This window comes from Loxodonta africana, chromosome 24 (assembly GCF_030014295.1).
Source record: "Loxodonta africana isolate mLoxAfr1 chromosome 24, mLoxAfr1.hap2, whole genome shotgun sequence".
NCBI lineage: Eukaryota > Metazoa > Chordata > Mammalia > Proboscidea > Elephantidae > Loxodonta > Loxodonta africana.
Window position 1 is genome coordinate 1242718 of NC_087365.1, and position 27283 is coordinate 1270000.

At 41.8% G+C, this 27283-nt stretch overlaps 1 long non-coding RNA gene across 1 annotated transcript in view; it reads left to right on the plus strand.

Moving 5' to 3' along the window:
• The window catches only part of LOC135228592 (uncharacterized), a 91515-nt gene that overhangs the window by 46786 nt on the left and 17446 nt on the right, over positions 1–27283 (plus strand). Inside the window, exon 2 of the long non-coding RNA XR_010319182.1 lies at positions 14908–15076. This is a non-coding gene — a long non-coding RNA (uncharacterized LOC135228592). The remainder of the gene's footprint in view (positions 1–14907; positions 15077–27283) is intronic.

A 27283-nucleotide genomic window follows, 5' to 3' on the forward strand; every position in this document is an offset into this window, starting at 1 on the left:
ACTTCTCAAGTTTATACAGCCATGACCTAAGCTAGATTGGGGAGATTTATGTCATTGTTTCTTCAAAAAAATTTTTTTACTGTCTCTTTCTTTCATCTCCTTCTGGAATTAGCATGATCTGCATATTAGTTCTGTTGTCATTTTCTCATGATTCCATTAAACTGTGCTCAGCCTTCTTGAGTCTGTTCTTGTTGCCTTTCAGCATCTAAAATTTTAACCATCTTATCCTCTAATTTGATGATTCTTCTGCCTGATTAAATGTGTAGTGTTTCTCATTGCTGTTATTGTCACTTTTCAGTTGCAATATCTTTTTTAAAGATCTTCATTTTTTTTCTTTTATTGCTTTCCTTATTTATTTTAGCTCTTTGTCTATGTTTCCCCTTAGTTCTTTAATTTCTTAATGGTTTTGTCATATTCTTCCATTGATTTAATTTTTTGATCGTATCTAGATGTGCTTTCACTCCCTTTGTCGTGTTCATTTGCATGGGCCATTGTTTCTCTGTTCTTTGAGTGTCTTCTGATTTTTTGGGGGGGGCATTGGTATTTTCAAGGGTGTTAACTTTCTCAGTTTTCCCCAGTACTTGATGTTTTTACCTGCACTATTTTGTACAAAAAACTTTTATGCAGGCAAAGCCTTTGGCCTTTGCTTACTATTTCCTCCCCCTCTCTGTGATAGCTCCTTCTGCCTCTGGTTTAAGTAGAATTCAAAAGTTCCAGGTCTTGGTTTTCAATTTTCAATCTCTCCCAAACAGAGAGCACACTGCGGTCAGTCTGCCCACCAGCAGGCACTGCCACTCAGGCAGGATATTGCGTACTGATCAATCTGTCCTTCGGGATGTGTGGTCCTCTCTCTATTGTTACTACTCCCTTCCATTCTCTGTCTCTGCAACCACATTTTTAGTTGGAAAACCTGCAGCCAGTCAGCTCCCTTCGGGGCTGGGCATTATCCTTTGGTTTCACTGGAGGCTTCCTTCCCTGCTGTTTGGGGCTGCTTAAGTCCGAGCTGGCATTCAGGAAAAGCAAAAGCAGACTCTTTTTCATTTCAGGAGGAGGAGGAGGAGGAGGTGGCTCTCCCCAGAAGGGCCTCTGAAATTTTTGTCTTATTGGTTTTAGAACTTTAGTGGCTCTGTGGTAGTTGGGGGAGCAGTCTCCACTTAGGTGACCCACCTCCAGACTCCACTGTAGGGAACCTTCTGTAGGAGTTCGTGTCAGTCCAACAGCCAACAGTTACTGGTTGGGGAATGGTAGGCAAACTCTGAATGGATCCCCAGGAAGGTCTGCCTTGTTGCTATCAGAGCCTGCCTTATAGTATGTTGGCTGTGGGTGTAGCCTCCACTCAAGATGCATGTTTTCTAGCACACAGCAGCCTCAGTCAGTAGTCCTCAGCACTGACTGTAAAGGGGAGCAGACAGACCCAAAATAATCCCCATGGAGGTCTGTCCTGTTGGTTTCAGAGGCCTGAGGTATGGGGTGCAAAGGGAGACAGATATAGTTCTGCCTGTGGGAGCAGGCACCACTGTGGGGACCTTCTGTGGCAGTTTGCTACAGCCTGGAAACCAAGAGTTACCAGGTGGTTGTGGGGTGTCATGCTCTGGTCAGATCCCCATGGAGGTCTGCCTTGTTGCTATCAGGGTCCCATGGTAACTGTCGGCTGTGAGTGCATCCTCTACTCAAGGCTTCTGCTTCCTAGCACACAGCAGCCTCAGTCAGCATTCCTCAGTGCCAACTGGAATTGGGGGCAGACTGACCCTATTTGTCCCACAGGGAGGTTTATCCTGTTGGTTTCAGAGGCCAGAGCTATGGGGTATGTGAGGAGGCAGGTAGAGTGCTGACAATGCAGTGACTATGGCAGCAGATCCCACTGCACTGACTTCCATAGCAATTCACAGCAGGCTTGCAGCTGACAGTGTCCAGGTGAAAAATATGCTTGCAGACTCCAAACAGACCCCAGGGGAGGGTTGCTTTATTATTATCAGAGCCCACCCTGTAGTATATTGTCTGTGAGTGTAGCATTCACTAAAGATTCCTGCTTTCTAGTACACAGCAGCGTCAGTCAGCAGTCCTCAGCACCGACCAGAAGAAGGATCAAACAGACCTGAACTGACTCCCTGGGTGGTCGTCCTGTTGGTTTCAGGGGTCTGAGCTATGGAATGCACAGGAAGGCAGATAGAATGTTGACTATGAGAGCAATCTCCACTGCATGGGCCTTCTGTAGCTACTCACAGTAGGCTTGCAGCTGACAGTGTCCAGGTAAGAGAGGTGTTGGCACACTCCCAACGAACCGCCAGGGAATTCTGCCTAAAGAAAGATTGGAATCAGCTTTTCCTTAAATGTTTGGTAGAATTTCCCAGTGAATTTATCTGCTTCTGAACTTCTCTTTCTTGGGAAGTTTTTGGTTACTGATTTAATATTTTCACTTGTTATGGTTCTGATGAGATTTTCTATTTCTTCTTGAGTCAATTTAGATAGTTTATATGTGTGGTGAAATGAATTCCTTTCTGTGTCATTTTGCTTTTGTTCTTTGTAAAAACAGCTTGAGAGATATTCCCCCTATGTTCTGAGGAGTTACTTTTGCCCTACTTTTACCCCAGAGGGTTTGTTACTTTTGTCCAGGTTGATTGACATTTCCTGGACAAGCTGTAAACAACTTGACTTTTGGTCTGTCCCTGGGCTTCAGCCTGCCCTGTGATTGCTATGCAGGAGGGATTGGTTAATATAATATGCAAATGAAGTGACTATAGCCTACTATGCAAATGAATTGTCTGTGGCCTACCAAGAGGGGATTGGTCAGTTCATGGCCCTGGTGGAGGACCATGCCTTGAAACTGACCAGGAGTTTGCTTACATATGAAGCCAAAACCACAGACGTTGGCAGAAAGGCAAAAAGAGAGAAGGAGCAGAGAGAGAGAGGAGGGTAAGAACCTCCTGAAAGAGTTGTCACACTGAAGACAGCAAGAGGCCCAGAAGGGGCCCTGTGACAGTGTTGGTGGTAACAGGCCAGAAGAGGCCCTGCAGCAGAGTATGTGATGATAGGCCAGAAGGGGCCCTGCTCCAGCTTTGGTGGTGATGGCAGAATCCTGCTGCTAGGAATGCAGTGAAAGAGATGAACAAAACTGCTAAAGCTGGCTATGAGCTGGGTCAGGTAGCAGTGGAGAGGCTGACAGCAGGGAGGACAAAGGCAGAGAAGCTTGTCTTCAGGAAGCTGAGAGAAAGCCTGCCTTGAGGGGGCTGAGAGGACATGGCTGAGAGGGAGGAGTGCACAGCCAAGAGAAGGGCCTGCTTGCTTGTACCAGCAGGAAGAGCTGAGAGAGCTGTCTTGCACTGAAGAAGACGGGGATGTGCTCTCTGCTTTGGGAACGAACGCCTTCCAGACTTTGCCTACATGCTTTCTGATCCTGATCCTGTGTTGTAGCCTGTTTATCCTGATTCCAAGTTGTACCCTGTTATTTCCTTAATCCTCTTGAAAATGCTAAGAAGCAAAGATGTCACTTTAAGGACTAAGGTGCATCTGACCCAAGCCATGATGTTTTCAATTGCCTCATATGCATACAAAAGCTGGACAATAAATAAGGAAGATTGAAGAAGAATTGATGTCTTTGAATTACGGTGTTGTCAAAGAATATTGAATATACCATGGACTGCCAGAAGGGTGAACAAATCTGCCTAGGAAGAAGTAGACAGAATACTCCTTAGAATTGAGGATGGTGAGACTTTGTCTCGCATACTTTGGAAGTGCTATCAGGAGGGACCAACCAGTCCCTGGAGAAGGACATTGTGCTTGATAAAGTAGAGAGTCAGTGAAAAAGAGGAAGGCCTTCAACAAGATGGATTGACACAGTGGCTGCAACAACGTTATCAAACATGCCGATTGTGAGGATGGCGCAGGACTGGGCAGTATTTCGTTCTGTTGTACGTAGGGTTGCTATGAGCTGGAGCCTACTGGATGGCATCTAACAACAACTTCCTTAATAAACCACTTAACCATAATTATGGTCTGTGAGTTTTGTGTGGCCATTGCAACAAATTATCAAACCAAGCAGAGAAGTAGAGAGTGCTGTGGGGAAGAGACCTGGTATCAGAATTGGTAAAAAGGTTGGAGATTGGAGGTATGTCTGACATCTACCTCATAGGAATCAGCTTTGTGCTGATGATGTTTCTCATTATCCCCCCATGAAGGTAGGTTCTGATGCTACTACTACCATTTCACAATGTGTTTCTAGGAATTTGTCCATTTCGCCTAGGTTATCTAATTTGTTGGTGTTTATAGTATTCTCTTCTAATCTTTTTGATTTCTGCAGGATCTGTAGTAGTATCATTATTTTTATTTCTGGTTTTAGTTATTTCAACCTTTTCCCTTTTTTTGGTCAGTCTGGGAAAACTATTGTTGATTTCATCGATCTTTTCAAAGAACCAACTTCTGGTTCATTGATCATCTCTTCTTTTCCTAGTCTCTATTTTATTTATCTCTGCTCTGATCTCTGTTTTTTCCTCCCTTTTGGTAACTTTTGGCTTATTTGTTCTTGTCTAGTTCCTCAAGTTGTAAAGTTAGGCTATTGATTTGAGATCTTTCTTCTTTTTTAATTAGGTGCTTACCTCTATAAATTTCCCTCTGAGCACTGCCTTCACTTCATCCCATGAGTTTTGGCATGCTATGATTTCATTTTCACTCATCTTTAAGTATTTTTTGGTTTCTCTTTCAATTTTTTTGACCCATTGGTTGTTTAATAGTATGTTGTTTAATTTCCACATATTTGTGTATTTTCCAGTTTTCCTTCTGTTTTTGATTTCTAGTTTTATTGCATTGTGGTCAAAGAAGATACTTTGTATCTTTTAATTTGAAAGATGAATTTGTATTAAGGCTTGTTTTGTGACCCAGAATATGGATTATCTTAGAATGCCCCAAGTGCACTGGAGAATAGATATCTTTCTGGTGTTGGGTGAAATGTTCTGTATATGTGTGTTAGGTCTAGTTGGTTTATAGTGTTGTTCAAATTCTCTATTTCTGTATTGACTTTCTGTCTAGATAGTCCATCCATTATTGAAAGTTGTGTATTTAAGTCTCTAACTATTATTGTAGAACTGTCTGTTTCTTCCTTCAATTCCATCAGTGTTTCTTCACATATTTTGGGGTTTTGATATTAGGTGCGTGTAATTGTTATATCAAATGGCAGTTTTGAGAGTAAAATGTTTTATGTAGTCATTAGTTCATCAGTGTGGCTTATATGACAATGTCCAGTGGCTATTTAAACCTCACTCTGCAAATGCACAGTGAACAGAGACAGTAGTGAGACCTATGACCTAGTGTTTTGGAGAACTAATGGCTGTAGATTTAGACTTTGTGTATACACACCAAAATGTCTCCCACCTGTCCCGCTAAAATTCCACCATGATTTACAGTTTTTTGGATTGCCTTTTATGTTGATGGTTTGTCAGGGGTAACATATCTCCTCCAGGAACTCTTAGTTTGGAATTGGACAAGTCTTGGGACAAAGAGGAGGATGAGAACACCAGGGTGATAGCCAAGGGGAGACACTAAGGGCACACCTGAGAAGTGTGTGGATACTAGGTGGAGCATGGGGGTGTGTATTCATTTCCTATTGCTGCCAAAACAAATGACCACAAACTTAGAGGCTCAACCAACACAAAATTAATACTTACAGTTTGGTAGGTCAGAAGCCTGGTACAGATCTCACCAGACTAAAACCAAGGCATTGGCAGGATTTTGTTACTTTCTGGAGGCTATGGGAGAGAACCGGTTTCCTGCTCATTCAGGTGATGGCAGAAATCAGTTCCTTGGGGTTGTAGGACTGAAGTCCCTGCTTTGTTGCTGGTGTAAACTGAGGCCATTTCCAGTTTTTAAAGCTCAGCATTCCTTAGCTCATGGCCTCCTGCCTCCATCTTCAAAGCCAGCAACATTGCACCCTTCTCTGTCTTCACATTTTCTCTCTGACCACAGCCAGGAAAAGTACTCTGCCTGGGTTCATGTGACTGGATTGGGCTCATCTGGAGAATCCAGGAAAATTGTCCCACCTGAAGGTTCAATCACACCTGCGAAGCTCCTTTTGCCCTGTAAAGTAACATATTCTCAGGTTCCAGGGCTTAGGGCATGGACATATTTGGAGGGCCTGTCCTAGTTATCTAGTGCTGCTATAATAGAAATAACTCAAGTGGATGGCTTTAACAATGCAAAATTTATTCCCTCACAGTCTAGAAGGCCAGAAGTCTGAATTCAGGTTGGAAGCTCCAGGAGAATGCTTTTTCTCTCTGTCAGCTCTGGAGAAAAGTCCTTGTCATCAGTCTTCCCTTGGTCTAGGAGCTTCTCAGCACAGGGACCCTGGGCCCAAAAGATGCTATTCTCCTGGCTCTTGTTTCTTAGTGGTATGAGGTCCCCATGTCTCTCTGCTCACTTCTGTCTTTTATATCTCAAGAGAGATTGACTTAAAATACAACCTAATCTTGTAGATTGAGTCCTGGCACATTAACATAACTGCTGCTAACTCCACCTCATTAACATCACAAAAGTAGGAAAATCACATCACATGACAAAATGGTGGACAATCACACAATATTGGGAATCATGGGCTAACCAAGTTGACGCACATTTTTTGAGGACATAATTCAATCAATAACAGGGCCATTATTCTGCCTATCATAAGCTGTATCATGAAAAAGGAATAAGAAGAAGCTCTATTTCTTATGCTATTGTGCTTAGGAATGGCCCCACTCTTAGGCCCCAGATAGGGCATCCCTGTGGCCTTGTGACATGAGGAGGGCTGGTGTGGTCTCTGGGGGCATGCCTTCTACATTACAGGGCTTCCAACTTAACCTTCATCCTCATCCCTTGGAAAATATGTTGGACTGAGTCCCCCAGATTAAGACCCTGAGACAAAATTGGAGTTCACACAGCATATCTGGGAGGGTTTGCCAGGGAATGTTGGTGTAGAAGTGAGACAAAGAGACAGGGTGGGGAAGGCAACTTGTACAGGATGTGTTAATGTGCAGGTTATCCCTGTGGGCAACTGGGGCTCAACCACCCTGGGGATCTATGAGAGAATGTGTGGAGCACAGGCCTCAGAGTTGCAGCTTGAGGGTGAGGAAGCTGATTGGTCATGTCTGAGAGCTACTCATAGAAGCATTACTCCAGCCTGCCCCTCCTGCAGACAAGAGACTGTCCTTGGGCAGAAGGGGCTCTTGCAGTGGGACTCCACAGCATGTCCTGGACAGATAAGAGGCTAGGGATGTGGGCAGGGCAGCAAGAGCTTCTGCCTCATGATGCAGGCAGCTTTTCTGGTGAACCTGGGGCAGCCAGGTAGAACCTTGTGGAGCCTTCATAAAATTCATACAGCACAACTCCTACATGACACACCTCCCCCTGCCCCAGGCTTGATTTGTCTTCCATTTCACTTCTTTCTCTTCATTTTTCACAAGATGATTGCTGATTTGAATTTATGAAGATGGCATTTCTGCCTCTGTTCCCTTCTGAGGCATCTGATGACCGATTCATTACTGTATTTATTAAGCAGCCCTGTGCCTCCCCTTTAGACTAATGCAGGTGCCAGTAACTCTTGGGTCATTTATTTTGCTTGATGCTGACAGGGAACTGAGGATAAATATATTTTACTGGACTCCCTTCAATCATTAGCTCCTGCAGTTCTTGTATAAAATTTCCAGATCACCATCACAAGACCATAAACTGGTCTTTCTTGGAGGCAAAGCCAACATAGTGCTATAGATAGAAGCACAGAAAAGACACAAAAAACTAAGTAAAAGAGAGACAAATGTTAATCCTGGAACCTGATCAAATGAAGAGATGAAGAACTCAGCCAAGCACCGAATGGAATAAGAAACTGACAGAGAACAGAGTGAGGAGAGATATGTGTGGTGGTCCCCTATCAGCTAATGCAGCAGAGATCAGTGGACAGGGAGTACAGAAGAGCAGCTTCACAGAGCTCCCAGCAGGAGACAGGACACCCGGTAACCAGCAATATATGTTTTCCTACCCCCATCCTTCTCCCCCCTGCTCTACCTCCACTGTTTCCTGGCTAGCTGTAGTCACTCAGCCGGCCAGAAAGTGCAGGGCCCATGCCACTTGGATTAGCCCTACCCACATCAGAGATCGGGGGACGGGGAGTATGGGAAAGCATCTTCATGGAGCTCCTAGCAGGAGACAGAGTACCTGCTCCCTTAGCACTCTTTTTTTATTATCCCTTAGCACTCTTTTTTTATTATGTGTTTGTTTTGGCTCCTGTTTCTCTTTTCTCTTTCCCATACCCATACTCCACACACCACAACCTCCCCCCTTCTTCCTAACTAACTGCACCATGTGCTGAACATCACATCCCCAAGGAGCATAGGCACAGCCTACCAGAACCTGCTCTGCACTGATTCCCAGCCTTTCCTGGTACATGCCACAAACAACCATACCAGCCCCTCCCCTTCAGCTGGACCTGCCCTGCTGTACTATACCTGAGTGACTGGCCCCACCCATTGGACAAGGAGGTGAAAAATATTGTGCCCACAGATGAGCAAACAACAAAGAACACAAGGTCCACCTGCTCAGACATAACCAAATAAAACCAAAAAGCAGGAAGAAACAAAAAACCTACAATCAATAAATGAAGAAAATAACTACTGAGTGTCCTGAAGGCAGCAGACAATATCAAAACTTAAAAAATAAAAAAATAAATGACAGGATGGTTCCAGTAGGCACCCAAAATAAAACACCAGGTGACTTTCCAGTAGAAGAAAAGGCATTAGAACTACCTGATAAGGAATTCAAATCTCTAATATTCAGAGCTATCCAAGAGCTGAAGCAAAAAGCAGACAAAAAATGAGGAAAAATAGACAACTTCATGGAAAATACAGAAAAAATAGAAGAATTCAGGAAAATAATACAGGAACAAAATAGAAAAATGAATTCACAACTAGAAATCATACAAAAACAACAATTAGAAATCCAAAAGATAAACAACAAGATTTCAGAAATGGACAGTGTCATAGAACGGCTGAGGAGCAGGTTTGAAATGATGGAAGAGAGAATCATCAAAATTGAAGACAAACACTTGGATACAACTCTGAGGAAAAACCAGAAAAAAGAATGACAAAAAATGAAGAAATCCTGAGAACTATGTGGGATACAATCAAAAACAAAAATTTGCACTTGACTAGAGTTCTAGAACAGAGGGATAAAACGGAAAGCACAGAGAGAATCATTGAAGAATTACTGACAGAAAACTTCCCTTATATCATGAAAGATGAAAGGCCGACTATCCAAAAAGCTCAATGAACCCCATATAGGATAGACCCCAAAAGAAAATCACCAAAGTATATCATAATCACATTCAAGAAAACCAAAGAAAAAAAATGTTCTGAAAGCAGCTCATGAAAAATGAAAAGTCACATACAGAGCTGAAACAATAAGTCTAAGCTCTGATTATTCAGCAGAAACCATGCAGGCGAGAAGGCAATGGGATGACATATACAAAACCTTGAAAGAAAAAAATTGCCAACCAAGAATAACATATCCTGCAAAATTCTTGGTCAAATATGATGATGAAATGAGGACGTTTCCAGTAAACAAAAATTAAGGGAATATATAAAAACGAAACCAAACTTACAATAATTATTAAAGGGAGTCCTTCAGTCTGAGAACAAACAATATCAGACCACAGCCTGAATCTAGGAGTCAAGATTGTACTAGTCAGATACAACCTAGGAAATGAACTCTCAAGGACTATCCAATACCAAAAGAATTACAACAGGGAACCAGAGAGGTTAATCTGTAAATGACAACAATGTCAGAACAATAAAAGAGGGAATAAATGGTGTAGGTATAGAACTTTCTAATGGAGAAGAAGGCAAGGTGATACCAAGTTATAATAGATTGGTTCCAACCTGTGAAGATAATGGTAAATATCAAGGTAAGCACAAAGAAAGCTAGCAAACCTACTCACCAAAATAAAAGAGAAAAACAAAAAGTCTTAGTAAAAACAAAATCTACGAAAACAGAAGAAAAAAAAAAACCCTACAAACAAAAGGAATTCAGCACACGAGAGTAAGAGGAACAAAGAAAACATAACCACCACAAAATTACAACAATAAACTCACACCTATCAATAATTACACTGAATGTAAATGGCCTAAATGCACCCATAAAGAGACAGAGAGTGACAGAATGAATAAAAAAACAGGATCCATCAAGATGCTGTCTACAAGAGACACACCTTAGAAACAAAGACGTAAATTTATTAAAAATCAAAGGATGGAAAAAAATGTATCAAGCAAACAGCCACCAAAAAAAAAAAAAAAAAAAAAAGCTGGAGTAGCAATACTAATCTCAGATAAAATAGACTTTAAAAAAAACTACCATAAAAGACAAAGAAGGGCACTATATACTGATTTAAAAGATGATCCATCATGAAGATATAACCATAATAAATATCTACACACCCAATGACAAGGCTCCAAAATACATAAAACAAACTCTAAAAACACTGAGAAGAGAAATTGACAGTTCGACAATAATAGTAGGAGACTTCAACATAACACTCTCGGTAAAGGATAGAACGTCTAGAAAGAAACTCAAGAAAGATACAGAAGAGCGAAAGGGTACAATCAGCCAACTTGACCTCATAGACATATATAGAACACTTCACCCAAAATTTGCAAAGTACACATTCTTTTCCACTGCACATGGAACATTCTCCAGAATAGGCCACATCTTAGGCCACAGAGCAACTCTCAACAAAATCCAAAATATTGAGATAATACAAAGTACTTTCTCTGATCATAATGCCATCAAGGTAGAAATTAACAATAGGAAGGGCAAGGGGGAAAAAAAATCAATTACATGGAAACTGAATACCACCCTGTTTAAAAAACACTGAGTAATAGAAGAAATCAGAGATGGAATAAAAAAAATTCCTAGAATCAAATGAAAATGAAAACATGTCATGCCAAAAACTTAGGGAATAGCAAAGGCAGTGCTCAGTGCTCAATTTATAGCAATAGATACACACATTGAAAAGGAAGAAAGGGACAAAATCAAAACATTAGCTCACAACTTGAACAAATAGAAAGAGAACAGCAAAACAAAGAAACAAAAAAGCCCACAGCCACCAGCAGAAAGGAAATAATACAGATCAGAGCAGAAATAAATGAAATAGAGAATAGAAAATAGTATCAACAAGACCAAAAGTTGGTTCTTTGAAAGGATCAACAAAATCAACAAACCACTGGCCAAACTGAGAAAAGAAAAACAGGAGAGGATGCAAATAACCCAAATAAGAATGAAACAGGGGACATTACAACAGGTCCAACTGAAATAAAAAGGATCATAACAGAGTACTATCAAAAACTATAACAAATATGAAAACCTAGAGGAAATGGACAAGTTTCTAGAAAAATACCACCTATCCAAACTAACACAAAATGATGTTGAAAATCTGAACAGACCCATAACAAGAGAAGAGATTGAAAGGGTAATAAAAATCTTACGACAACAACAAATACAAAGCCCTGGCCCAGATGGCTTCACTGAACATTCAGAGAACAGCTTACACCAGTACTACTCAAACTATTTCAGAACATAGAAAAGGAAGCAATACTTCTGAATTCATTCTATGAAGACAGCATAACCCTGATACCAAAACCAAGCAAAGACACCACAAAAAAGAAAATTACAGACCACTACCTCTCGTGAATATAGACGCAAAAATTCTCAACAAAATTCTAGCCAATAGAATTCAGCATCATATCAAAAAAATAATACACCATGACCAAGTAGGATTCATACCAGGTATGGAAGGAGGATGGTTCAATATCAGAAAATCAATCAACGTATCCACCACAGAAATAAAAGGAAAGAAAGGAATCAATCACATGCTCATCTCGATAGACACAGAAAAGGCATTCAACGAAGCCCGACACCCATTCCTGATAAAAAAATCTCAACAAAATAGGTATAGAATGGAAATTTCCCAACATAATAAAGGACATCTATGCAAAACCAATGGCCAAAAATGGAGAGAGACTAAAAACATTCCCCTTGAGGACAGGAACAAGATAAAGATGCCCTTTATCACCACTCCTAGTTAATATTGTGCTGGAAGTCCTAGCTAGAGCAATAAGGCAAGAAAAAGAAATAAAGGGCATCCAAATTGGTAATGAAGAAGTTAAACTGTTTTATTTGTGGATGTATAGATAGTATAAATAGAAAACCCAAAAGACTCCATGAGACAACTACTGGAACTAATAGACTCAGCAGAGTAGCAAGATACAAGATAAACATATGAAAATCAATTGGATTCCAAAATACCAACAAAGAGAACAATGAAAAGGAAATCAGGAAAACAATACCACTTATAATACCCTAAAAAAATAAAATACTTAAGAATAAATCTAACCAGGGATGTAAAAGACCTATACAAAGAAAACTATAAAACACCACTCCAAGAAACCAAGAGAGATCTACATAAATGGAAAAACATACCAAGCTCATGGATAGGTAAATTCAACATTATGAAAACGACAAATCTACCCAAAGCAATTTACAAATACAGTGTAATCCCAATCCAAATACCAACATCATTCCTTAAAGAGAGGGAAAAATTAATCAATAACTTTATATGGAAAGGGAAGAGGCCCCAGATAATAAAGCACTATTGGAGAAGAATAAAGTAGGAGGATTTGCACTACCTGACCTCAGAAACTACTATAAAGCTATGGTAGTCAACACAGCCTGGTACTGGTACAATGACAGAGACATTGACCAATAGAACAGAATTGAGAACCCAGATGTAAACCCATCTACCTATAGTCACCTGATCTTCGACAAGGGCCCCAAATCCATCAAATGGGGAAAAGACAGTCTTTTAACAAATGGTGCTGGAAACACTGGATGTCCATCTACAAAAAAATGAAACAGGACCCATACCTCATGCCATATACAAAAACTAATTCAGAATGAATCAAAGACCTAAATATAAAGTCAAAAACTATAAAGTTCATAGAAGAAAAATTAAGATCAATGCTAGAGGCCCTAATACACGGCATTAACAGGATACAAACCATAACCAACAACACACAAACTCCAGAAGATAAGCTAGAATACTGGGATCTTCTAAAAAAACACTTATGCTCACCAAAAGAGTAAAAAGAGAACCTACAGACTGGGAAAAAATTTTGGGCTATTACAAATCTAATCTCTAAAATCTACAAGAAAATCCAATCCCTGTACAATAAAGACAAATAATCCAATTAAGAAATGGGCAAAGGAAATGAACAGACACTTTGCCGAAGAAGACATTCAAGCAGCCAACAGACACATGAGGAAATCCTCGTGATCACTAGCCACTAGAGAAATGCAAATCAAACCGCAATGAGAAACCATCTCACCCTGGCATTACTGGAACAAACCGAAAAACAGGAAATAACAAATGTTGGAGAGGCTGCAGGGAGATCGGAAGGAACTCTTATGCACTGCTGGTGGGGATGCAAAATGATGCAACCATTTTGGAAAACGATATGGCGCTTTCTTAGAAAGCTAGAAATAGAAATACCATGTGATCCAGCAATCTCACTCGTAGGAATATATCCTAGATATATAAGAGCAGTCACATGAATAGACATGTTCGTTGCAGCATTGTTCACAATAGCAAAAAGAGGAAAACAACCTAGATGCCCATCAACAGACGAATGGATAAACAAACTATGGTACATACACCCAATGGAGTATTATGCAACTTTAAAGAAGAAGGATGAACCTGAGAAGCATCTCAAAACAAAGCATCTCAAAAACTGAGTGAAATAAGCTAGTTACAAAAGGACAAACGTTGTATGAGACCACTACTGTAAAAACTCATGAAAAGGTTTACACACAAAAAGAAACAATCTTTGATGGTTACGAGGGAGGGGAGGGTGGGGAATGGAAAAACACTAAATAGACAATAGATAAGTGGAAACTTTGAAGGGTAAGACAGTATACAATACTGGGGAAGCCAGCACAACTTGTATAAGGCAAGACCATGGAAGCAAATCCAAACTCCCTGAGGGACCGAATTGCTGGGCTGAAAGCTGTGAGGACCATGGTTTTGGGGAACTTGGGGCTTAATTGTCATAACATAGTTTATAAAGAAAATATTCTACATTCTACTTTGGTGAGTAGTGTCTGAGGCCTTAAAAGCCTGTGAGTGGCCATGTAGAATACTCCACCGTTCTCAACCCTTCAGTAGCAAGGGAGAATGAAGAAAACTAAAGATACAAGGGAAAGGTTAGTCCAAAGGACTGATGTACCACATCTACCACAGCCTCCACCAGACTGAGTCCAGCATGACTATTTGGTGCCAGGCTACCACCACTGACTGCTCTGATAGGGATCACAATAAAGAGTCCCAGACAGACACAGAGAAAATTGTAGAACAAAATTCTAACTCAAAAAGACAGACCAGACTTACTGGCCTGACAGAGACAGGAGAAACCCTGAGCTATGGCCGCCGGATACCCTTTTAGCTCCATAATGAAGTCACTCCTGAGGTTCACCCTTCAGCCAAAGATTAGACAGGCCCATAAAACAAAACAAGACTAAAGGGGCACAGCAGCCCAGTGGCAAAGACTAGAAGGCAGGAGGGGACAGCAAAGCTGGTTATAGGGAACCCAAGGTCGAGAAGGGAGAGTATTGACATTCCTGGGTTGTTAACTGATGTCACAAAACAATCTGTGTACTGTTTAATGAGAAACTAGTTTACTCTGTAAACCTTCATCTAAAGTACAATAAAAATAAATAAATGAAAACATGAGTTGGTCTTTCTTGAGCAAACCCCTCCTGTGTGAATGAGTTTGAGACGGATTTAACCTCTTTCCTTACCTTTGTCCCAAGTAACTTCCTTAATGCTCTCTTTTCCTTCTGCAGGTAACTCAGCTGAGGGTGTTTACCCCTCCAAATCCCTCTGAGGTTTACTCCACCTGGAGAAGAATGATGGGCCAGGCTGGTTTGGGTTTGCATGCCACCCTGTGTGCCAGGTCATGACACCAGGTATCTCTGATGTCAGAGAACCACCAAGTCTAGAATCAGAAGGATGGTGAGGATCAACTAACTCAGTTCTTCCCCACATTTTATTATTAAAAAAATTCAAACATACCCAAAACTTGAATGAATTGTTCAGTGCACACTCATATGCCCACCCCTAAATTCTACATTAACCTTTTCTATATTTGCCTTACTATATATCTATCCACTCATCCATCCATTTCACCGTTTTGATACCTTTCAAAGTAAGCTGTACCTCGGTTGGTGTTGGATCCCTGTGATCCCACTCCACCCAGCAACTTCTTGGCTCTGTTCAATCTTCCCTGGAGATGGGGAACTCATTCCCTGATCCAGCTCTCATTCCATTGACCCAGTTCTGTGACCAAGTTCCTCTTATGTGCCAGGGGCCCAATAAAGGGCTCACCTCCTCCCACCTATCATCATTCAAGAGCACACATCGAAGGGAATTGTCCAAGAGTCAGGGGGTCTCAAACTTTATGTAGCACATCAGAACCCCCTGGACGGCCTGTGGAAGCCCAGGTGGCTGGGCTCTACCCCCAGAGTGTCTGACTCAGGGCTGTGGCAAGGCCTGGGAATGTGTATCTCTAGCAAGCTCCCAGGTATCTCAGGAAAAGACAACTTTCAGAGCAGTAGGGAGACAGAGGCACAATATGCTGACCATGCTATCTAATTTTAATCTGGATTTCTAGACTAACAGCTATGCTTCTGAGAAAAACATGTTTTTTCTTGGTGGTCAAAACCAGGATGTGAAACCATATGCCCTGAGGGGTCTTACCCAAGTGACCATCTGCACCCCTCAAAATAAACATACTCAGGAAGAGTGCTGTCTGGGTGCTGTTGCCAGCAAGATATTTTTGCAATATAGACAAAGAAAATACATATAAGCATCTTGTGGCCATGATCTAAGCATCCTGTGAAACTCTGTAATCGCTAACTCTACAATTAATAATCAGTAACCAATCAGAGTGTGAATATTACAATATTCATTGATTTTCCTGTAATTGCCCTCCCTATGGTTTGGTTCCTCTTTTTACCCTATAAGAATATTTGTACAACAAAACTACCCTGGGACTATCTGGTTCCATTTTCAATGGGCTATGTAGTTCCCCAAATGCCATCCTTTTAAATGCTCCATAAACCCGTTTTAACTTGAAATTGTTGTAGTTTTCCCCTACAACACAGCTGACACTGATGCTGTGGGCCTGAGACCCCACCTTGAGAGCCACTCATCTTAATCTCACACAGCTACTTGGAGGGTCAGTTATTTCTAAGATAACTGGAAGGTCTTTTTGGGATGGGTCTGGAAACATGTTTCTGGCCTGAGGTCAGCTTTTATCTTCTAGGGGAGGTGTCAAATAAAAAACACATCTGGGCTTAGCAAGAAAAGACTTTCTTCAAAAGGGGTATTGAAAGTGAGGGAAGGACCTATTGCAATAGGGAGCATGCTCTAAGATAACCAAGCATCTCAAAGAATAGGCAGGAAGGGTTTTTCTTTGTATATATAGAAAGAGGGGTAGGCAAGGCTAGAAAGAACCAGGTATGGGGAGTGGAATGAGAAGGTGGGTGACACTAGATCTAAGAATGTTTTCTTTTGAGGCCCCCCCATTATCAGGAGGGGCCCTCAAGGAAGGTCTGTATGCTGGCTCAGGCTGAAGGGGGCCAAAGTTTAGGTACGTGGGAGAAGGAGAAAAATTTAACTAAAGTTTGGTGAACAAGCAATGATTAGCAGTTCAGCTAATCATTTACGGGGAAAAGAATGGACATTTGGAGGGTTTGTGCCTGGCCTTGTCATCGGTAAACAAAGAGGATATTGTGAGTCTTACTAAATCATATGGGGGAGGGTGGTTCTTTGCAGCAAGCTGTTTTCTGGAACATGAAAGGGTAGGGAAGTTTGTTTGTTTTAAACTCCCCATTCTCCCTGTTCCCTCCCAGCCCCTGGTAACCATTAATCTTTTGTCTGATGGATTTGCCTGTTCTAGATATTTCATATAAGTTGGATCATACAATATTTCTTATTTTGTATCTGACTTATTTTGCTTAGCATGTTTTCAAGGTTCATCCGTGTTGTAGAGTGTATCAGAACTTCATTTCTCTTTATGGTTGTGTTTGTTCATTCATCTGTTGATGGACACTTGGGTTGTTTCCACTTTTTGAAAATTGTGAATAATGTTGCAGTGAACATTGTCGTACAAGTAAGTATCTCTTTGTGTCCCTGCTTTCAAGTCTTTTGGGTAGATACTCAAGAGTGGGATTGTGGGATCATATGGTACTTCTATGTTTAAGTTTTTGAGGAACCATCAAACTGTTTTCCACAGTGTTGCACCATTTTCCATTCTGTGGGATTCTTAACCTCCTCTGTTATCCAGGATCATTGAACTCAGTTAAAACTCAACGCTGTCAGAGGCCAGGCCAGCTCCTCTCCAGGTGGCCTGAGGTAGGCCTGGCTGTTGGCTGTGGTGGCTCGTGCTCTTCCTGGTTTCCTCACAGGGTTTCTGACTCTCCTCAGGGCTAGAGTGGCCATCCCCGGGGCCCCTCTGAGGCTTTTCTCTCTTCCTGGGTGTTCATTGGCCTCATTTACTGATGGGGATGGGGTTCTGGCCAAGTACCCAGAAGAGTCATCATTAGAACTGATGAATCATTGCACCCAATAACCTTTCCTTGCCCAATTATTTTCTCACTGCCCAAGGCTAAAATGTACTGTTAAAATGAGTGCATGTCTCCAGGAGTGTCTTTACATGTTTTTGAAGACCAGGGAACACTGTGTTTCACACTGTGCATTTGCAAATTAATTCATTAGAAGGAGAGTAAGCTTACACTAATTATTGGTGGCTTATTAGTGTTTTTTTAATTAGTGCACTCATGAATGACAGTTGTGATGAGGATGGGTTCATTAATTTCCCCATGCTTTGGGAGCTTGCCTTGGACTCAAGGCACTCCTTGAATGAACTCTTGTAAAAGCTTTAATTAACTCTTGCCAGTGTCAATATGTTTTATTACCTTCCAAAGCCACAATCGATGCCCTAGCGACTAATTTACTGGAATGTTCCTGGGCTGCTGCAGTGAAGGCCATGCCTGGCTGCAGCTGAGGGGATTAAGTTGCTTTCTAGCCCTGGTTGGAATTACGGGGCGCTGCTCTTCTGTAGTGGAAGTACCCAGAGCCTTCGTGGAAATTCACTGCCTTCAGAAGCAGAAGGGCTGTGCTGAGAACCTGATGTTGGCTGTGGCCAGGAAGAATATTTATGTGCATCTGAAGACCTGCATTCAGGCTCTAAGACTAGTTTAGGGTGAGTCCCTCTGCCTCTGAGGTCCTTTCCGTCTACTTAAAAATGGGGACAGGAGTTGTGCTTCTCAGCACCAGGCCTAGGGGTGATTCTAAAGGGCAAAAGTGGCTGTCTGACCTCAATGGAAGGAGCAGAAAATGAACCTTCAAGTCTGTGACTCCTGAGTTCACAGTTTGCTGACCCCAGAGGTTGCCTACCATAGACCCCACTAACACCCACAGCATCTCTCAGGCCACAGGACCAGCTTGGCCTGGAGGTACAGGGTTGGGGAAGAAGAGTCCTAACCATTGGGGAGCTGGTAGATAGACACCTTCCTTGCCCTTGGTGGGCCACCTCCAAGGTGAACAATGCACACTTGTCAGAGCCCCCCAGTGGGCTGAGACCTTGGCTCGGGGCAGTGGCCGCTGGTTAAATGAGTGAAAGCCTCATCCTGGCCTACTTGTCACTGTGCCTCCCGGGGCCTGCTGTCCAGTACAGTGCTGCTGCCAGGCCTCTCTCAGGGTCTGCTTTGGGGAACCCAACAATGAAAAAGTGTCTGAGGCAGGTGAGGGTGACACAATATTAGAAGCTCCCAGGACAATGAGGGGAGGCTAGGGAGCATGGGCAGGAAGGAGGGCGTGGAGAAAATGAGAATGGATAAAGACACGCTGAGAAATGCATTTTAAGTCCAAAGCCAAGCATAACAATTCAGCAAGTGGAACCAGGAGGTCTTGGCAGGTTATCACTGTCCGGGAAGGGGCCCTGGGGCCCTGTGAGACTAAGAACCATTCTCAAGTCACTCAGGACTCTGGGCTCCCCGGCAGCCTGGAAAGCACGTATGGTGGCTACTGGGGTGGAGGTGGGGGGATTCTGCTTATTTTCTGGTTTTCAATGTATTCTGGATGGTGAGGGCTTAGTGTTTAATATCAGGGCTTCAAACAGCTCGGAAAGGTTCCAGTTCAGGAATTGTTCAGTAATTGTTAACTTAAATGAGGGCAACGTACTGTTGCATAGCAACCAAATCTGTTGCCCATTGATTTTGACCTGAGTGGGAAACAAACTTTGGTACCCTGCTCAAAGATGGTGGCTGACTGCACAGCTTTGAATGTGTGTCACTCTCCACAGTCCTGCCAATAATACGATTTCCCATATTGGGCTTTTGAAACTTTCAGAATTCTTGAAGGAGATTGGATTATTGGCAGGACTGTGGGGATGGGCACACATTCAAAGTGGCATGGTAGGCTGCCATCTTTGAACAGACACAGACAGTTGTTTGTTTCCTACTGGGGTCAAAATTGAGGGGCAAAAGATTTGGTTGCTGTGCCATTCATGGAAACCCTGGTGGTATAGGGGGTAAGTGCTATGACTGCTAACCAAAAAGTTGGCCTTTGGAATCCACCAGGCACTCCTTGGAAACTATGGGGCAGTTCTACTCTGTCCTGTAGGATTGCTATGAGTTGGAATCGACTCACCAGCAAGTTTTTTTTTTTTTTAATTTAAACAATGCATATATTACTCTCATTTATGTCAGCATTTACTGAACTGTTCTTGAACCATTCAGGACCAGTTTGAAGCCCTGGTTTATACTCCCACAGCTAGGGATACTTAAAATGTTGAAACAGAATTGGGGTGGAATGTGATGGCACCATTTTGAGGGGTCTGAGGTCTGCAGGGATGTGGGGAACACCTCAGCCCTGGGTTGGCTGCCTCCCCTTCCCCTTCACTTCCCTGTGGCTCCAAATCCAAATTCATCAAAATGTGTATTAGTTCATCTGGCATACCGGTTTATCTTTGAGGCTTGCTACTTTGTTTTGATGGAGGTAAAATTTACTTATGGTGAAATGTAAGATCTTAAGTGAACAATTCCATGAGCTTTTACAAATATGCACCAGTGTAACCCATGTTGTTGTTGTCATTAGGTGCTGTGGAGATGGTTCCAAATAATAGTGACCTAAGTACAACAGAACGAAACACTGCCCAGTCCTGCACTATCCTCACAATCGTTGTTATGCTTGAGCCCATTCTTGTAGCCACTGTGTCAATCCATCTTGTTGAAGGTCTTCCTCTTTTTCATTGGCTCTGTACTTTACCAAGCATGATGTCCTTGTCCTGATCCCTCCTGATAACATGTCCAAAGTATGTGAGACATAGTCTTGCCATCTTTGCTTTTAAGAACATTCTGGTTGTACTTCTTCCAAGACAGGTTTGTTCATTCTTTTGGCAGTCCGTGGTATATTCAGTACTCTTCGCCAACACCACAATTTAGAGCGTTCCTTCTTTGGCCTTCCTTATTCATTGTCCAGCTTTCATATGCATATGAGGCGATTGAAAACGCCATGGATTGTGTGTCAGGGGCACTGCAGTCTTCAAAGTGACATCTTTGCTTTTTAACACTTTAAAGAGGTCTTTTGCAGCAGATTTGCCTAATATAATGTGTCTTGATTTCTTGACTGCTGTTTATGCTGGATCCAAGTAAAATGAAATCCTTGACAACTTCAATCTTTTCTCCATTTATCATGATGTTGTTTATTGGTCCAGTTGTGAGAATTTTTATTTTCTTTAAGTTGAAGTATAATCCATATTGAAGGATGTGGCCTTTGATCTTCATCAGTAAGTGCTTCGAGTCCTCTTCACTTTCAGCAAACAAGGTTGTGTCATCTGCATATCACAGGTGGTTAACGAGTCTTCCTCCAATCTTGATGACAAGTTCTTCTTCAGATAGTCTAGCTTCTTGGATTATTTGCTCAGCATACAGATTGAATAAATATGATGAAAGGATACAACCCTGACACCCATTTTTCCTGACCTTAAACCACACAGTATCCCCTCGTTCTGTTCTAATGGCTGTCTCTTGATTCATGTACAGGCTCCTCACGTGCACAAGTAAGTGTTCTGGAATTTCCATTCTTTGCAATGTTACCCATAATTTGTTATGATCCACACAGTCAAATGCCTTTGCATAGTCAATGAGACATAGGTAAACATCTTCCTGGTATTCTCAGCTTTCAGCCAGGATCCATCTAACATTACCAGTGATATCCCTAGTCCCTTGGACTCTTTAGAATCTGGCTTGAATTTCTGGCAGTTCCCTGTCAGCTGCAGCCATTTTTGAATGATCTTCAGCCAAATTTTACTTGTGTGTGATATTAATGATATTGTTGGATAGTTCCACATTTGGTTGGATCATCTTTCTTTGGAATAGGCATAAATATTGATCGCTTCCAGTCAGTTGGCCAGGTAGCTGTCTTCCAAATTTCTTGGCATAGAAGAGTGAGGACTTCCAGCACTGCATCCATTTGTCGAAACATCTCAATTGGTATTCCATCAATTCCTGGAGGCTTGTTTTTTGCCAATGCCTTCAGTGCAGCTTGGACTCCTTCCTTCAGTACCATCAGTTCTGGATCATATATTACCTCTTGAAATGGTTGAAAGGTGACCAGTTTTTTTGGTATAGTGGCTCTGTGTATTCCTTTCATCTTCTTTTGATGCTTCCTGCATCATTTAGTATTTTCCTCATAGAATTCTTCAGTATTGCAACTCAAGACTTGAATTTTTTCTTCAGTTATTTCAGCTTGCGTAATGCTGAGCGTGGTCTTCCCTTTTGGTTTTTTATCTCCAGGTCTTTACACACATCATTATAATATTTTACTTTGTCTTCTTGAGCTGCCCTTTGAAATCTTCTGTTGCGCTCTTTTACTTCATCATTTCTTCCTTTCGCTTTACCTACTCTATGTTTTGACATCCCTTTTGGTCTTTTCTTTCTTACCTGTCTTTTTAATGACTTTTTGCTTCCTTCCCATATGATGTCCTTGATGTCATTTCACAAGTCATCTGGTGTTTGGTCATCAGTGTTCAACGTGCCAAATCTGTTCTTGAGATGGTCTTTAAATTCAGGTGGAATATACTCAAGGTTGTACTTTGGCTCTTATGGACTTGTTCTGATTTTCTTCAGCTTGAACTTGCCTATGAGCAATATGCATACCCCAGCTGAAATATTGAACACTTCCATCATATTGTGCCCTGGGCAGCCAATCCATGCTGCTTCCTGGGCTACCATGGTTCTGACTTCTGTCATCATAGTTTAGACCTCCTGCTCCTGAACTCTATGTAAATGGAGTCACACAGCTTGCACTCTTTGGCATTAGACTTCTTTCACTCAACATGAAAGTTCTAAGATTGAACCACGTTGCATGTGTCAGTTGCCCATTTCTTTTCACTACTGAGTAGTACTCCACTCTCTGAATAGAACACGTTTTGTTTATCCACTTGTTGATGCACATTAGATATTTTCTTTTTTTGGCTGTTATGAATAATGATGCTAGAAACATTATTATGCATTTTGTTGTGTGGACATACGTTTTCATTTCTCTTGGGTGGAGTTGTTGGATCATTGGGTGTGCATGCTTAGTTTTATAAGAAGCTGCCAGACTGTTTTCCGAACTCGTTGTACCATTTTACTCTCCCATCGGTAGTGTATGAAAATTCCTATTGCTCCACATCCTTGCTCAGTACTGGCAGTCTTTTTAATTTTAGCCATTTTTTTTAGTGAGTGTAGAGCAGTATTTCATTATGGTTATAGTTTCCATTTCCCTGATGGTAATGATGCTGAGCATCTTTTCAGGTACTTCTTGGCCATTTGTACATTTTATTTTGTGAAGTATCTGTTAATGCTTTTTGCCTATTTTAAATTGAGTTGTTTGTCTTTTGACTATTGATTCATATTTCTTTACATATTCAGGATATAAATCCTTTATCGGATATATACCTGTCTATTGCAAAAGTTTCTCCCAGTCAGTTGTTTGTCCATTCATTTTCTAAATGCTGTCTATTTGTGAGCAAACATTTTTAACTTTGATAAGTGCCTTCTACTTTTGTGGTTGAGATGTAGACTCTTTGAGGTGGGATTGTATCTTTAGTGGTTTTTTAAAATTTAAAAATGTAATCATTCCTAACACACACACACACACACCTCACTCCAAGGTAACCAGTGTTAGCAGCCAAGTATGTATCTTTTCACATCTTTCTCAATGCTCATACAAACGTATAATTCCTTCTTTCCTCCCTCCCTCCTTCCCTCCCTTTCATCTTTTCTTGTTGTTGTTGTTAGTTATTGCTGAGTAACTCAGGAAACTACTCTTAACAGTACGTTGTCTTCATTCATTTAGGCCATAGATAGAGATCTAATTCATTCCTTTTGGTTGCTATGTAATATTCCAGAGATTGACTATATCACAATTTATTTGCTATTTCTAGTCTTGAACATTTTTATTTTTTCCTTTTGATTGACATTCAGATTGTTTCCAGTTTCTTGTTGCCTCAGATAATACTGGAAAATAAGCAAGCAAGCAAACAAACATAGCCTTCAAACAGATCTTTGAATCTGTTGCTTTTTTTTTTTTTTTCTTTCTTACAGGATAAATTCTTAATGTGAAATTGTTGGATCATAAAGTGTGTGCATTTTAAATGTTAGTAACAATTGCAGATTTCTTATCCAAACAGCTGTAGAAATTCATAGTCCCAGCCCCTGCTCTCCCTTCCCAGCAATAGATATGAGTGTCTATGTCCTGTATCCTATCAGCACTAGATGTCATTTAGTGTTCCACTTTCGAGCAGTCTGATGGGTGAATAGAAGTGTGTAGCAAGAATTTTTCTGGCCTTTGTCCTGGTTCCTAGGATGAAGCCTCTAAATCCTTGGTATTCACCAAATGAGAGTGTCTTTGTTATTCATGGTGGGGCCCTTGGACCACAGCTGATGGAGCATGATAACAAGGTGACTCATAGAGAGATGACTCCACACTGGGGCTGGTCATGCCAGAAAGATCAACCATGTGATTAGAGGGTTGGAGGTTTGAGCCACGTGATGCCAGCTTGATCTCTAGGAAGTGGAGGGGGGTTGGAGGGTTAAAGATTGAGTTCAATCATTTGGCCAATGACTCAATCATGTCTATATAATGAAACTACAATTAAAACTCTGCACACCAAAGCTCAGGTGAGCATCCCACATTGACAATAATATTCTTTGTTGCTTATTGATGTGACACGTCCCTGAGGACAATGGAAGATTCAGGTCTGGGACCTGCCCTATGTGTCTCTCCTTTTAGTTCATTCTGATTTGTATCCTTTTGGTATAATAAAACTGTCATTGTAAGCATAGCACTTTCCTGAGGGTGTTAAAATAAAAATAATATTAAGCCAATAATAGAAATTCATTGACATTTATTTAGCATGTGATTTGCAAATTGGGGCAACATTTCTGACTAGAGAGTCAAAAATGTTTCAAAAAAGAGAGACTTTTAACATATATTTATACTCCACCTTATCACTACTGTTAAAAATAATCAAGACTCATCTAAATTTGAACATAAGGTTTATTCTGAGAGTTATTCTATATGCATACAGAAGACCATTTTGACTCCAGAAAAAGCAAATGGCTCGAAGAAGCTGGGTACAGCGAGTCTTATAAAGAGAAGAAGAGGGAGAAATACAGAAGATCAACTATTGGCTAATCTTAACATGACTGATTGAACCTTACTGTCCCCCCTTTTACTGAGATCAACTGATAGCAGGTCACAAGATGGTCTCTGGCACTCCACTCAGCCATATCTTTTGAAATTTAAAATTTAATAAGCCTGGCTTTGGACAGGAAAGGAAGGATTCACAACTTTGGGTGAAAGAAAAGCCACTGGTGGATTAATTTTGGTCAGAGATTTCTTTAAAGTGAATATTTGGTTTCATGGGTAAGAAAGCTCCAACAGCAAAGCAAGGTATCTGATATCAACCTCTCTCTTTGACTCTTAGTGATCATCCATTGCCATGGAGACAGGGCTAGAATAACTTGTGGACATGCAGCGTTGTCTTGAAGAACAATTCAGATGATTATTGATTTACCCAAAAGCATTGCTCCTAGTTTGACCTTTGGGGTTTCTGTTGCTGAAGCTGCACAGAGATAATTCCTTAAAAGAGTACAAAATTCTTCATTAATTAAGCTAGACTATGATTTGGCTTAAAAAGAACTCTCAGGAAACAAGTTTTCTCAAGGCTCAAGGTTCAAAGATCATCTCAGGATGCTAGCTTGGGTAGGTCACCTCAACCTCAATGGAATCCAGAAATCTGGATTCCACAAGAATTAAAAATATTTGTTCCTCAAGGGGGTAGTCGGAACTCCTGAATCTGTAGCCAGTAACTCAGAAGTGCAGGTGGCCTGGGGACCCTCAACCTTGCAGCTGGTGTCTGAGTGAGGGCAGTCTCTGGAAAATGATGCCCTTAACCTGAGGAGTTTGGCCCAACTCTGGGAAGCTGGTATCAGAACTTACTGCAAAGAGTCTTACTTATTGCAGCCCAACAGTACTTATGTGTTAACTCATTATAAAAACAGATTCATAACATACATCCACATATTTTTTTTTCACTGTTTAGAAATACGCTTCTCTTTTTTTTTATTCCCCCTATTATCTCTCCAGCACTCTTTCTTGCTCTTCCCCCTATCATTTCTCAAATGACATGTTTGAAACACTTTTTGAACAATTTTTGGGAGAACCTGGGTTCTCACTCAGTTATTTTCCATCTTTTAAAAACGGACCATGGCTATTTCCATGTGTGCTTTCCTTCAGCCCTGCTAGCCCTGCTTGTCAGTGCAGTGTCTCCGGGTTTGTGAATTCCTTGGGAATTCAGAATGTCAGTGTTTTCAGATACGATTTTAATCACAGATTGCTTTATGGAAACCTTTTCATTTTTGTAATTGTCTCCTCGTGTTTTTCATATACTGTCTTTTTAGGGAATTGATCCTAGCTTGGATCACATGTATTTGACCAAGTCTGAACCTACCTCTGTGGGTGGCTCTGGGCTGTTTTTCTGAGTATCTTCCCATCAGCAAGCTTTGTCCTGCCCTCACTCTCCTGAATGGGCACCACCCACTCTGCACCTTCACACTTGTCCAGTCAGCAGAGAACACGCTGCACTGCACAGGACCAGCCTCCACCTTACATTAAATAAAACATGATGTAAATCGTAGAAGCAATGCCAATCCATTCAGAGGAAGACAAACAGATCAGAAGAGAGCCGAGTTTGGGCCAAAGCCAGGCCGGCCCCGGGGCAGTGTGGTGTGGGGACAGAAGTCTGGGCTGTCTGCAGCACCTTCAGTGTATCATCCACTCTGATGTGGTTTCTGGAGAGACTGAAAACCAAATCACAGAAATAAAATTCAAAGAGCTGAACCTACATCACTAGGATTGATTCTTGACAGCTCTCAGCTGCCCACAGGTGTCCGGAGATATCCAACGAGAAGCCAAGAAGAGCTGTGAGGTGAGGTGACACCTTGGTTTGTCTCCTTGCTTGGCTTCTGATCCCCGCCCCAGGAGGAGTGAGCCCCTGTAGGCCTCCCTGCCTCTCAGGCTTACCTGTCCTCCCTCCCCTGAGTCTGCTGTGCATTCAGCATCAGAGGTGTGAGGCTTGCTTGTGTGCAACAGGCGGTGGGGTGGTGCTGTCTCATGGTGTGCAGTGGCAGCAAGACCAGGGACTGCTGTTGGATCAAACTGGTCCAAGTCGAAGTTCAAGTAGTCTGATCTTTTGTGGGATTCCTGTCTGTACCCATCCCCAGCCCATGGGGGAGAATTGGACTTGCTTGTGAAATCAGGAAGACAGAGGGGCCTGGGGACAGGGACGGGTGTCTTTTGGGGTGAGAGATCGCCAGATTGGCTTCTCTCCCTGAGTGAAGAGCAGGTCCTCTAGAGAACTCCACATAAAGATGGGGGTTTTTCCCTGTTGCTTGCTTGTGAGCTTGACTCAGCTGTGATCCACAGGGAGGGGGCAGTGGGAGAACAGAGTCCACCACCGCTTCCACTGCCTGAGTGCATATCCAGCCTAGCCAGGGGATGGAGATTGTTGAGTTGAAAATGAGATGGCTGTTATAAAAGAAGCAACAACCACAACACCAATGACTGCTTGAGTTGAAGGAGCCTGCTCCTGGCCAGGGGGAGGAT